The sequence below is a fragment of the Rutilus rutilus genome (genome assembly GCF_951802725.1).
Source record: "Rutilus rutilus genome assembly, chromosome: 21".
Classification (NCBI taxonomy): domain Eukaryota; kingdom Metazoa; phylum Chordata; class Actinopteri; order Cypriniformes; family Leuciscidae; genus Rutilus; species Rutilus rutilus.
This window is the reverse complement of record NC_140226.1, coordinates 19,864,585-19,876,762: the sequence shown is the minus strand read 5'-3', so window position 1 is coordinate 19,876,762 and position 12,178 is coordinate 19,864,585. Positions and strand designations below refer to the sequence as shown.

General features: G+C 36.6%; 1 protein-coding gene across 5 annotated transcripts in view; it reads left to right on the top strand.

Annotated features, from left to right (window-relative positions):
* wdpcp (WD repeat containing planar cell polarity effector) overlaps positions 1 to 12,178 on the top strand; it is a 75,558-nt gene that overhangs the window by 8,524 nt on the left and 54,856 nt on the right. The gene's annotated exons all lie outside the window — the stretch shown is intronic.

Below are 12,178 nucleotides of genomic sequence, written 5' to 3'. Positions count from 1 at the left end.
ACCACTTCGGGCCGGACCGGTTCACCTGAACGGTCAAGGTTCACTGTGCTGTCGGCAGTCTCGGCACTGAATTCTGTGCTGGCTTGTGGTTTTGTTGAGAGTGTGTTAAGAGATAATTGGAATATATACTGTTATTTCTCGTAGTTAACAGATAATATAGCCTACTAGTAATTATCTGATAGGCTAAGGAACGTCAGAAACTATCAACACTAGGTTATAGCCTATCTTGTATCCCTTACAAACTTATGGATATACCCCAAACCTGTTTTGGGATGCAGGAGTTAGTTATTAAACCATAAGGCTATTTCGCCATTCTGAAAAAATATTTTCAGTTAGTAAGGAGGAGGCTAGTAATTGTCAGATAGTTTCTTCTAACTGTTGTACTAACAAAAAGAATTTATACAACTGATCTGTTCTTTATTCTGTCTGAATACACAGCAGAGAGCAGCCATGTCATCACACACAACCTGTATATCTTTATGATAGATGGCCTTCGCTCCCTTCTACTGTATATTGAGAGGTTGATATAGGGCCTCTGTATCAGTTCAGTGCTGTGAGGACCCTTGCTCTGGGTGAGATAGATGATCTCCCTGCTGCATTTTACATGAACTCATTACAGGCTCATTACAAACTGCTTGACAAAGGAGATGAGGATAATGTTGCTTTTTCATGTGATGTTCATGCACAGAACAACACCAAACACTCTTCTCCACAACACAGTTTACGAGTGCTTTTTAATACTTTTTAAACAATTGCTGCCGGATCACTGGATATAGTTTTATGCATTTAATATATTTGGAATAGAGTATTATTGAGAATATTTTATAGAAGAAATTTTTTAAAACATCTAAGCCTGCCTACCTTCTTGTCTTTCTTTTGTTTCTCTTTCTTTCTTTCTCTCTCCCTCTGGCTGTTTCATTCATGCTGTGTTCTGTGGTGTTTATAACACCTTCAGTTTTCTGTAAAAGGTCAAATTTCACGCCTTTACAATATATATAATGCATATTTTGTTATAAAGAAATACATTATTTTAGTCAGAAACTACAGTAAGAAGTTTTAATGTAACTTATAAAAATTTGAATTATGCTTATGGGATAGGCTAGAGATATTGTATTGATGCAGAATAAAATGTAATGATTAGTTAATATTTATTAATCATTAAACATATATTAATTGATTTTAGACTATTCATATACCGTATACAATTAAATAGTATTAATTCTTTTGAAAATGTATAACAGGCTTAGTTCAGGGCCTTTCACATAGAACGTGTTTTTCCATTCCAATACTTTTCCAGTGTTTTTCTATGTAAATGTGCGCTGGACGGACGTTTATAACCATTGCTCTTGCGTCTTTTGCAGTGCAGACGCGCACGACAAGACGTTTTAAAAATGTGGTGCTTCAAGTTAAAATCAGTTAAACTTTAAAAAAATGCATCTCTCGAGATCTTGCGTTTTCCCCATCCCACTGCCCGTGTCTCGCGTTAAAAAAAAAAACCGTTCTGTGTAAACTGCCTACTGTATTTACTGCCCCTTAGGCCTACTGTATTTACTGCCCCTTAGGCCTACTGTATTTAAAGATGGATTTATTTTCTGTGTTCAATACAGTTTTAGGCATTTACTTTTGTCAAATTATAAGTTTGTTACTACAATAAGAAGTTATTTTTATGCATGCTTTCTTTTTGTTTTCTTTTTTTTGCAAACTATTGTAAGTTCCAGCTATCTGTGTATCAGATCACTTTGGAAAACATAGGCCTGTTAACCTTTAAATCACACAATCTTTGCTCTTAACCATGACAGGATTGTCACACTAGCAAATGCAGTTTTGAAATATTTTAGTAGCGCAGTATCAGATTGCACCCTGTGAAAACTGAAATTCTAGAATAATCCAGGCCTGCTTCAACAAGCCCCCCATTTTAAGACCTTAATCTGTGCTAGATGTTAGTCAGGTCTCTCCATGTCAAACTATTGAAAATGAAATTTCATTCAAATTAAATCATTAACAGATTGACTGCACCCGAAAAGGGCAGGGGCGGATTTGTATTTGTATGAAACACTAATTATTATCAAGCATTTGTGAGATACTCTTTTTATTAATTTTTCAACAATTAAGACTTACTGAGCTGAACGTTTTTCAGTACTCTTAGTTTAAATAAATAAAAAGTTGCCTGATTTCAGGCTTCTCTTTGTGGATTATAAAGTCATATCTCAGCTGTCATGTTTCAGATGCTGTCCCTGATTCAGTGCATCTATCAACTCACGCTCTAGCGACTTTAGCTGGTTTCTGCATCTTGTTTTAAATTTTTTTTTTAACTGTGCTGTTTTTCACAGATTTTGTGGATTTTGCATTGCTTGTGTCACGTCAGTAGGAATGTTTGTTATTGTGTATAATGCTCACGCTGTACCTGGTGAAATGAATAGGATATTCATGGTCTGTGCATAGAGAGAGAAAATCAAAACAATACCTGCATGGTATCCGAGAACATCTGCACTCTTTGACCTCATCAAACTATAACTAATAAAGAGGTGCACTGTGGGATGTGTTATCACTTCAGTGCCTGAGTGAGCTACAAGAAAGGTGAAAGAGGAAAGATATTGAGGGTTTGGGTGAGAGAGTGTGAAAATGAAGTTTTTGACCTCTTAAACTTTCTTAACGTGACCTGAGGTCAGACCAACATAGCTTTTTGGAAAGTGAAGGAAGATATATTTGACTGTTTTTTAGGCAGTATGTTTATTTATACTATCCATGTGTCAGGAATGAACTGAATGATATGAAATAAATAAAAAGTTACACTTCCATGTAAGACTTTTTCCTGAAAGAAATGAATACTTTTATTCAGCATGGCATTAAAGGTAGGGTAGGTAGGAATTGTCTAAAAAACTTCTTTTCCAAATTTGTTTAAACTTTATTTATATATCAATACATAATTAAAATGTAAGTACTCTGAAAAAGAAAGTATAAAAATCGAGTGTCTGTAGACCTCTCACGACTGTTTTAAAGACAGCTCATTATTTCCATTCACTCCACCCCCTCCCTTCTGGGCTCCTTCCAAAGCCACGCCCCCAAAACACATGAACGTGCGACTCCGACCGCTGAGCTGGAAGACGCATTATTTACCTGAGACGAGCGGAGAGGAAGGAGCACAGTGCATGTAGTGACATCATGTCCGAATCACATGTAATAAAAAAATCTAACTTTATCATTATGAATATAAACAAATAAGATGTATTTTAGTACTCACTATCAAGCTAGCATATTGATATTGGTAAAGTTTAAAATATATATTTTTTGATTCGCTAACGAGGTAGTTATATCTATAAGGCAAAGCTAAAAACAGGTTGCATTGATACACGTTTTTCCATTACCATCAGTTACATTGTGATGAAGATGAATTTCGTGTAAGATTCATAACATATATGGTGTTCTGCATGTAGGGGTGGGAGATATTGACAAAAATGAATATCTCGATATTTTTTCCCAATATCTCGATATCGATATTCAGGCGATATTTTTGCCATCCTTCAAAGAAATGTGTGCAAACTGGCAAAGAAGGTCCAGTTGGTCTTTTGACTTGCTGCATTTGACCTATTATTGTAGGCTTTAGAAAAATAAAAAACAATAAAGGATCCGAGCTAACTAAACAGAATCTGAGGTAGCCCCTACTTTTTCCACTCACTAAAAAAGAAAAGAAAAACGGAACTAGGTATCTCTTGCAACAGTGATTATTAAATCAAACAACAATATTGTTGATGATCAATTCAAAGTAAAAAAAAATATATATATTTTCAAAACGCTATAAATCCATCCATTTTTTTCCCCAAAACGCTATAAATCCATCTTTTTTATTTTTTCAAAAATGTATGGTTTGTCTTTTTAAAAAAGTCTTGCATTTATGAGGAAAAACAATATTACGTGACAGTTCTCCATTATGGACGCGAGCGCTCTGAAAGCGCACTAAAAGACTTTCAAACTTTCACAGAGACCTCAAAACAGAAAGCACAAAGCCTTTCTTTAAAACCTTTTGTCTTCCTTTTTTAGCCTTGTTTGCTGGTAATGTGAATTTTGATTGCTCTTTCTCTGCCATTGTTTTGCTCCTAGGTTCCGTGCCTTTTGAATTCCTCAAATCAAACGTGCGCGCGCAAGTGGGCAGATCCCGTGGCAAAAGGGTGGTTGCTATGGTTGCGAGAGAGAGTGACAGTTGCCTAAGCCAATCCTTTGTTTCGTCCCGAATGGAAATAATGAGCTGTGTTTAACACAGATTAAACGGTCTAGAGTCACGCGATTTTTATACTCTTTTTTTCAGAGTACTTACATTTTAATTATGTATTGATATATATAGAAAGTTTAAACAAATTTGGAAAAAAGTATTTTATAAAATTCCTACCTACCCTGCCTTTAAATAGCCTAGATCAGTTTCAAATAAATGCTGATCTTTTTAACTTTTGTATTCATTAAAGAATCCTGAAAAAAAGTATCACTGTTTCTGCTCCAATAAAAGCAACACAACTGTTTTTAACATTGATAACAATAAGAAAAGTTTCTTGAGCAGCAGATTAGCATATTATAATGATTTCTGAAGGATCATGGGTAACACTTTATAATAAGGTTTCATTAGTTAACATTATTAACTACTACATGAACTAATGAACAAGATTTCTACAACATTTAATAATCTTAGTTGATGTTAATTTTGTTAGTTCATTGTTAGTGCATGTTAGTTAATACATTAACTAATGTTAACAAATGAGACCTTATTATAAAGAGTTTCCGGATCATGTGACATTGAAGACTGGAGTAATGTTGCTGAAAATTTGTCTTTACTATCAGAGGAATTAATTGCATTTTAAAATAGATTCAAATAGAAAATACTTATTTTAAATTATAAAAATATGTAATTAAGTAAATGCAGCATAGCTTATTTCATGAGCATAAGACTTCTTTCAAAAACATAAATAAATTCTTATTGTTCTCAAACGTTTAGTGTACACACAAAATATGAAAGAAAAATCTGGAATTTTTTTTGAACATTTCAATTTCAGTGGCATTTTGACCCCATATACAGTTGATTTCAGAAGTGTCATTTAACTGTATGGTTGTATCATTGCTCCATAGACGTTGGATCTTTTTGTTTGTTTGTCTTTTTAACTGAAACCATCAGCATTCACCCATGGTACAAATTACGGAATTGGCACTATGAAAGTGCCAAGTATTATTTGTACATGGACGTTTTGTAATCCATGTTGATTGGATTAAGATTCACATACCCGTATTTTGTGATTCTAAATATGTTTTTATTCTCTCTGTATTACAATGAACTGCTTTATTCAAAGGCAGTGGTATCTGTTGGTGATCTGGGACTGTCTGTCAGTGACTCACCAAAACCCCTAACCAGACAACTGTTATCTCTTCTTTTCCATTATCTTTTAGCAAAAACCATCTTGATAATGTGCTGTCTCTCAATGGGGTTACGTGAGAACTGTGATGTCCATCATTGAACTTATTCCTTAGCAGGATCTTCGATAATTTTTCTGGTGTCCGAAGTTTAAACTGCAGTTCCGCCTTGTGAACAATGGGTGTCAGTGTAGCACTAGTTTTGTAGTGTAATTCCTATAACAAACATAAATGCAACAAAATGATAAACAAGAATCACCTTTGAGTTCGAACCTTTATGTTCCACAAATCACAGAATGGTTCTATTTTAATTGTGCTCATTTTTAACCTGCACTTGTTTGGAGTTTTGAAGGCACTACATTTAGTTCCAGCCCCTTGAAACCTGGCTGGAAGTAATTGAGCGAGTGTTTAGTTTCTCCTCCTTTAGGGGTTTTTAAGACAGCCGCATTTCAGGTTGTCACATTGTTTCACAAATGTACAGCTTGATTCTCCTGGCTCGTGATCATTCTAAGTGCTCTTTGATTTAGCTTCAAACAACAAAGCCCTCAGGAGTATTTACTCAAGAATGCTTTTTCAACCCGAGACTTCCCCATGCCTGTCAACTACACACTCTGTCAGCCTCAAATTTTCCCATGCCTGGCAGCCACACACACACACACACACACACACACACACACACACACACACACACACACACACACACACACACACACACACACACAAACACACAATCTGATCAAAGTGAAAGCACACACTTCACCTGCTTATAAAGCAGTTCCCGCCCTCCACCTGTCAATCACCCTGTCTATCCTCTTCTGTGTCTGGTAAACATGCCATGAAATCCGCTGAGATATTGGTGTCAACTTAATTTGACTGACTGTATAATGTGCCTTTTCCTTAGCATAAGGGTACATATTATTTTTTACACAACAATAACATAAAATAAAATGAGAAAGTATAATAAAAAATCATTTTAAAGTTATATATGATATTTTGTTATATTATTAATTGTTATTTTGTGTGTGTGTGTGTGTGTGTATTGGTTCTTGTTAAACAGCAGGCTTTAGATCAGTTTTGCCGTAGATGGTGGTGAATCTCCTAGATTGTAGTTCTCTCTGCGTGACAGTGGAGTGTGCTGACGGGCCACACATAACCATAACCCACTTCAACGTTGCATTGTGTTTGGTCTCTGGTCTTTTTTGTTATTTTGTTGCTTGCTTCAACAGTGCTCTTCTTAGAGTCTTACACATCCACTGCACTCATCTAAAGGAGTGAATCATTGCCTTGGGGATCAGAGGCTGGTGCTGTTCAAGTCGCCCTTTGTGTTCGACTGTAGCTGTCCAGCAATCAAAACATGTTGCATTAATTCAAATCCCTTAAACTGGACAGGCAGTCCTGGCCTTCACACTCTCTTGCACAATGGTGAGAAATGGAGAAACAGAGAGACAGTGAGCATCCTGGACCGGGTCCTGAGTTTGAGGTTTGATTTTTTTGTTTGTGCTTCTCTCAGTCAGTGTAGGGATTAGGCCTGTAGTCGTTGTGCCCTAAGTTACCGTACAGATGTTAGTTGGGATAGCATTGTCATGCCAACCATAGCCTCCTGTCTGGATGACGGTGTAGTCGGGTCCTCCAAAAAAAGCTTGCTCGCATGTACTGTATGCAGGTGTTTGTGTGTGTGGTTTGGGTGAGTCCAGTGCCATTTGTCTGACCAAAAAAAAGCTATAAAATATACTAAAAATATAGTTATTACAGTATAGTACTGATTTTACAGTGTTGAAATGTTTTTTCTGTTTATATACAGTAGGTATCAATGTGTTTGTATAAACAGTGTCTGGCTTTATGGGATTTGATAGGTTTAAGGCAAGCTACAACACAATTGTCTGTTTTCCTTTGTGGAAACTTTTAAACCAGACCTTAAAACATAAACATAATGCTTACAGGTTTTTTCCTTAAATATTTTTACTTGCCATGACAACATTTTCACCAATCCACAAATATGATATGTGTATAAAATGTCCCAAAAAATATTTAGAGTATATTTCTGTAAAAAAAAAAAAAAAAAAAAATTATTTTTTTTATTTTTTTTGCTCTCAACAGTTGTTTCCTGGGATTAAATTGTGATGTGGCACCAATATGAAACTCAAAAACATTGATAATTATGTTGTTCTTATGTTGTACACTTGTCTCATAGGAGCATTTTAGGCCGTCAAAGTGATGTAACTCGCGGCAGAGGCATGACACATTCTCAAGTAAGACTCAGTCCACGTCACTCGCACTGGCTCTTAGTCACACAACTGATTGGCGAGGACCATCTCATTTAGTTCATCAGGAGAGGGTGATGTCTGAAATATGAGATCTCTGACAACCATTTTAATTCTTTAACTGCTGCAGAATACTCTCTGAGCTTTAGGCCCGGCCCCACGGGCCCCTGCTTGGGAAAGCTGATATAGGATCTGACAAGACAGGGCTTGACACAGCAATGCACTTCCCTGCCATTGTGTCCACTGACCTGGGGCCAGCTGCCTGCATTTGAGGATTTTCCCATATAAAGAGGAAGAGGGGAAACGTGTATGTGTTGACTATCATCAGTCAAATACAACATGTAGCAGCCATGGATAGAATAGCAGGGAGTGTGTGTGCTGGGTTTAACATCAAATGGGCATCCCATTAGAGTCGAAGCCATTGTGTTTGTAGAGGGGCACACGGGTGGGTGTGTTTTGTGTATGCATGGTTGATCAGTCTGTTTTTTTGTCAGATGGAGCTCCACCAGGTGTCAGAGAATTCCCAGTCCAACCCAGCACTCCTTTTCCGCCTGCTCTCTGTTCCTTCTCACCCGCTCACAGACTCACATGATGATGCTCAAACTCAAAGGTCAAGGGTCACACAGGAAAATCCGACCTTTATTTTAAATTGAAAATAACTTTGTGTCTCGTCTCTGTCCGTGGTGAAGGCTTTAGGGGTCAGAGAGAGGGCAAGACTCTTATCCAGACGGGCAAAACACCTGGAGAAAAAGATAACATTTCATTACAAGTTATACTTCAAATGTCAGTGTAGTCTGTGAAAATTGTGCATTGCTAGTAATCAGGTTTTTTTTTTTACACGGATCTCAACCAGCCTGACTCGGCAACATTGGCTCCACCAATGGCAGGAATTGGGGATGGGACTATCTTTTTGTTTGACGGATGGCAATTCTTATTGATGCCAGAAATTATATTTAATAAGTTTAAAATTATATAAAAAATATTATATTATTTTATATATTTTTTGGCTAAATTGTTGGATGTGGATATAAATAAGTGGTCCCATGATTTTTTTACCATGAGAGGTGCGTAAATTATATATATTTAATTATTTTTAAAACAAAAATATAACCGTTTTCACTCAGAAATTGCTAGTAAATTTCACAAATAAAGAAACAGCAAGTGCTGTAACACATTGAATTAAACGTTTAATTTTGGAATAGATTTTTTATGTTAAACATTCTCCAAATAAGCTTGGTTTTATTTAGAATTTTGAAAAATCATTTTTTGACAGTGTTTCATAAAAAGACCTCAGGGGATGTGATTTTTTTTTTTTTGTCCTCTGTGTGGTATGATGTAGAAATAACTCTGAAAGGTCTAAATGAGGTCAATCACTCTTGATGTCACCCTGAAGAAAAAGAGAGTGAGGGAAAGAGAGTGAGAGGAAGGGCAGGCATGTGCTGTGTAGCTGCCACCATGTCAACTTTTGCCATTCCGGACTGACAGGTTGTCATTTTTTTGTGACCGCATCCTGCAGACTCTCCGTAATGAGCTGCTGTGAAGTCCGGAACATTCTCCTGACCTTTCAGCTGCTCGCGACGTTCCGAGGTCTTCTCCTTCCACGCATCCTTGTCAAAGGGCCAAACCGCAAAACGTCAGGGGATGAACGCTGGCAGGGACATTAAAGAAAGTAAATCCAACAACAAAAACAAAGACACGGACACACTGACACCTGTCTCACCAGCACCTGTCTCACCAACATCCGCACTGGACACTGATAGACAGACTCCTAGAGCTGCTTCTCCGTCGTTTAGCGGCTCCTTGCGGTTTTGGCTTTTGTTGATGCTGATGTTTACTCACCTTTGGTCACCAGAATTTATTTCACAAACAAACTCTAGTCTAGTGTTTGAAAGTCACAGGGGAAAAAAACCCAGAGTATGCAGACAAAAAAAGATCCCCGCCATTTCTTAAATGACAAGAAATTCCTTGGCTCTGAGAAGTGTGACCCAACCTCGCGCCCCCACTGTTTGGCTTTCTGCTCCAGGTCTCTGGGTAAACACCTGCTTAAAAGGCATCGCTCCTTTTTTCTGTCTTCTGTTCTTTTCTTGGCCCTCTTTCTCCTGATCATTTTGCTCTAATGACGTTTACAGATGTACTTAGACCTCCTTGTGAGTGTTTTAGACTCAGGCTATTACCACCCATGTTTACAGCTATGCTAACAAGAATCGCATTACACCCGACCTGTCGGGATTGAAGAATTCAAACCAAAGCTCATTCAAAGCTGTCTTTATCTAAGTGCTTAGCAAGACAGCCAGCCTAGACATTCAATTTAAAACTCCCATACATGCAGTCATATAAGTTTGTGGGTATTAAATTGTTGTAAACCCACACATTCACACATATAAATACACACACACACACACACACACACACATAATAATAATATAACTACATGTTGAGTCAATTTGACATGGGTTTGGCTCAGCTTTGCCCAGATTTTGAGAAAACTGAGTGTGATGGACATAGATTCTGATGTCCCGATTGTTAATTCAATGATTACATTTTCACTGACCCCACCACAAAAAGCAATTTATCCTTGCATTGTAATAAATAAGGTTATGGCACCTACAATTTGAGATCCCAGAGAAATTTAACAATTCTCGATTCCAATTTCGATACCACAGCTAAAACTACGGACTAAATTTCAAAGACTATTAAAGACAAGTAAACAGTCATTTAATAAATAAAAACAAATAATTAAACTGCAAGCAATAGTACAAATGAATAAATACAAAAGAACAAAGATACAAATTAAATAATCAGTGCTTTTAATGTTTTTCAGGTAGGCAAGTACAGAAACTGAATAAAGAATAAAGAAATCGAGTCTGGAAAATAACACTTCATATAATCCTCACTGTACAAATTAAATAGGTTAATCCTTATTTAAGTTACAGAAACGTTATTCAGTAAAGAGCAGAGAGTGATTTCGTCGTCTTTTGTAGTTTGATTAGCAGCAGGAATGTTAGGCTGCTGTCGCTTTAAGATTAATGCACGGACCCAATATAACGATGCACATGCGTTCTTTCTCTACATTTCACTGAAGCCACAACCGACTTGGATAAAAAGCTATAACTGTTTACTTGGATACTCGCAAAGGAGGGCATTTTGAGACAAATCTGTGTGAATTTGTCAGTTTAGGCGCAGGGAGACGTGAAAGAGAATTCATTTTAATATTTGCACCAGACGCGCTTTGGGTGTGTGAGCACACAAAACTTCTCAGCACGCGGGTTTGCAAATTATACACTTTCGTGACCATGTAGCACTGGCCCGATCGCAACCGTGACAGTTCCTTCAACTGTCCGGAATGTCTTTCATGCTGAATGGAAAAGGGTAATATTGCTTTTATATAGGCTAGCAGTTAATTTAAGAAACTATTATTGAGTAACTTGCTATATTTTTTGCTTCACCAATAAAAATAGTTCTAAATTAACCACAGCAAATTTAACTTCTGCAAATTGCCCAATTACACATTGTGGTGTTTTTTTTTTTTTAATGAATCAGTTGAGTAAATGATTCTATGACTCACTAAATACTATTCAAGGACTGTATTTATGAGTATGTAAATTGGTATGCAGTGAGTAAATGTTTCATTCCTAAAAAGGAATGTTTTTTTTAATGAATCAGTTGAATCAATAAGTAAATGACTCACTCAAAATGACTACCCCCCCATAATGCACAGCTGAATCATTAATGCACGCACAGTTGTACACGCATATTTACACTACTGTACAAAATTTGGGGTCAATACGATTTTTGAAAGTCTCTTAAGATTTACAGTAAAACAGTAGTCTTATTACAATTCAAAATGATGGTTTTCTATTTTACATATTTTTTTTAAAATAAATTCCAAAGCAAAATTTGAGCTAAATAAGAACCATTTCTTATGATTATCAATGTTGAAAACAGTTGTGCTACTTAATGTTTTTGTGGAAACTGTGAAACCATGTTTTTCTGGATCCTTTGATGAAGATAAAGTGCAAAAGAAATTATTATTTCAATTATTATTATGCATTATTTGAAATAGTATATATATTTTTTTTATTAAAATGTTGATCAACATATATATTTTAGGGGCATAACCGTTCCGTGCTCCAACCATGGTTCGGCACGCACTTGTACCGCTGTTCATCTTAAATCTGACGATGCATTTGTAATAGCCTATGGTTTGTAGAAAATAACAGTACGTAAAACAGACAGACAAAGAGTTTCGCTAATGTATGTTTCTGTCGTTGGATACATATTCTGGCTTCCCAATACATTACAACAGCGATAATCAAAAACACGCGGACATAACAGGGATTCTTTGTAAACGTCTCGTCCTTCCAATGAGACGTTAAACCCAGGTCCTGACTCTCTGTGGTCATTAAAAATCCCATGGCACTTCTTGTAAAGAGTAGGGGTGTAATCCCGGTGTCCTGGCCAAATTCCCTCCATTGACTATTATCAATCATGGCCTCCTAAAAATCTCCATCAACACTCTCTCTCCT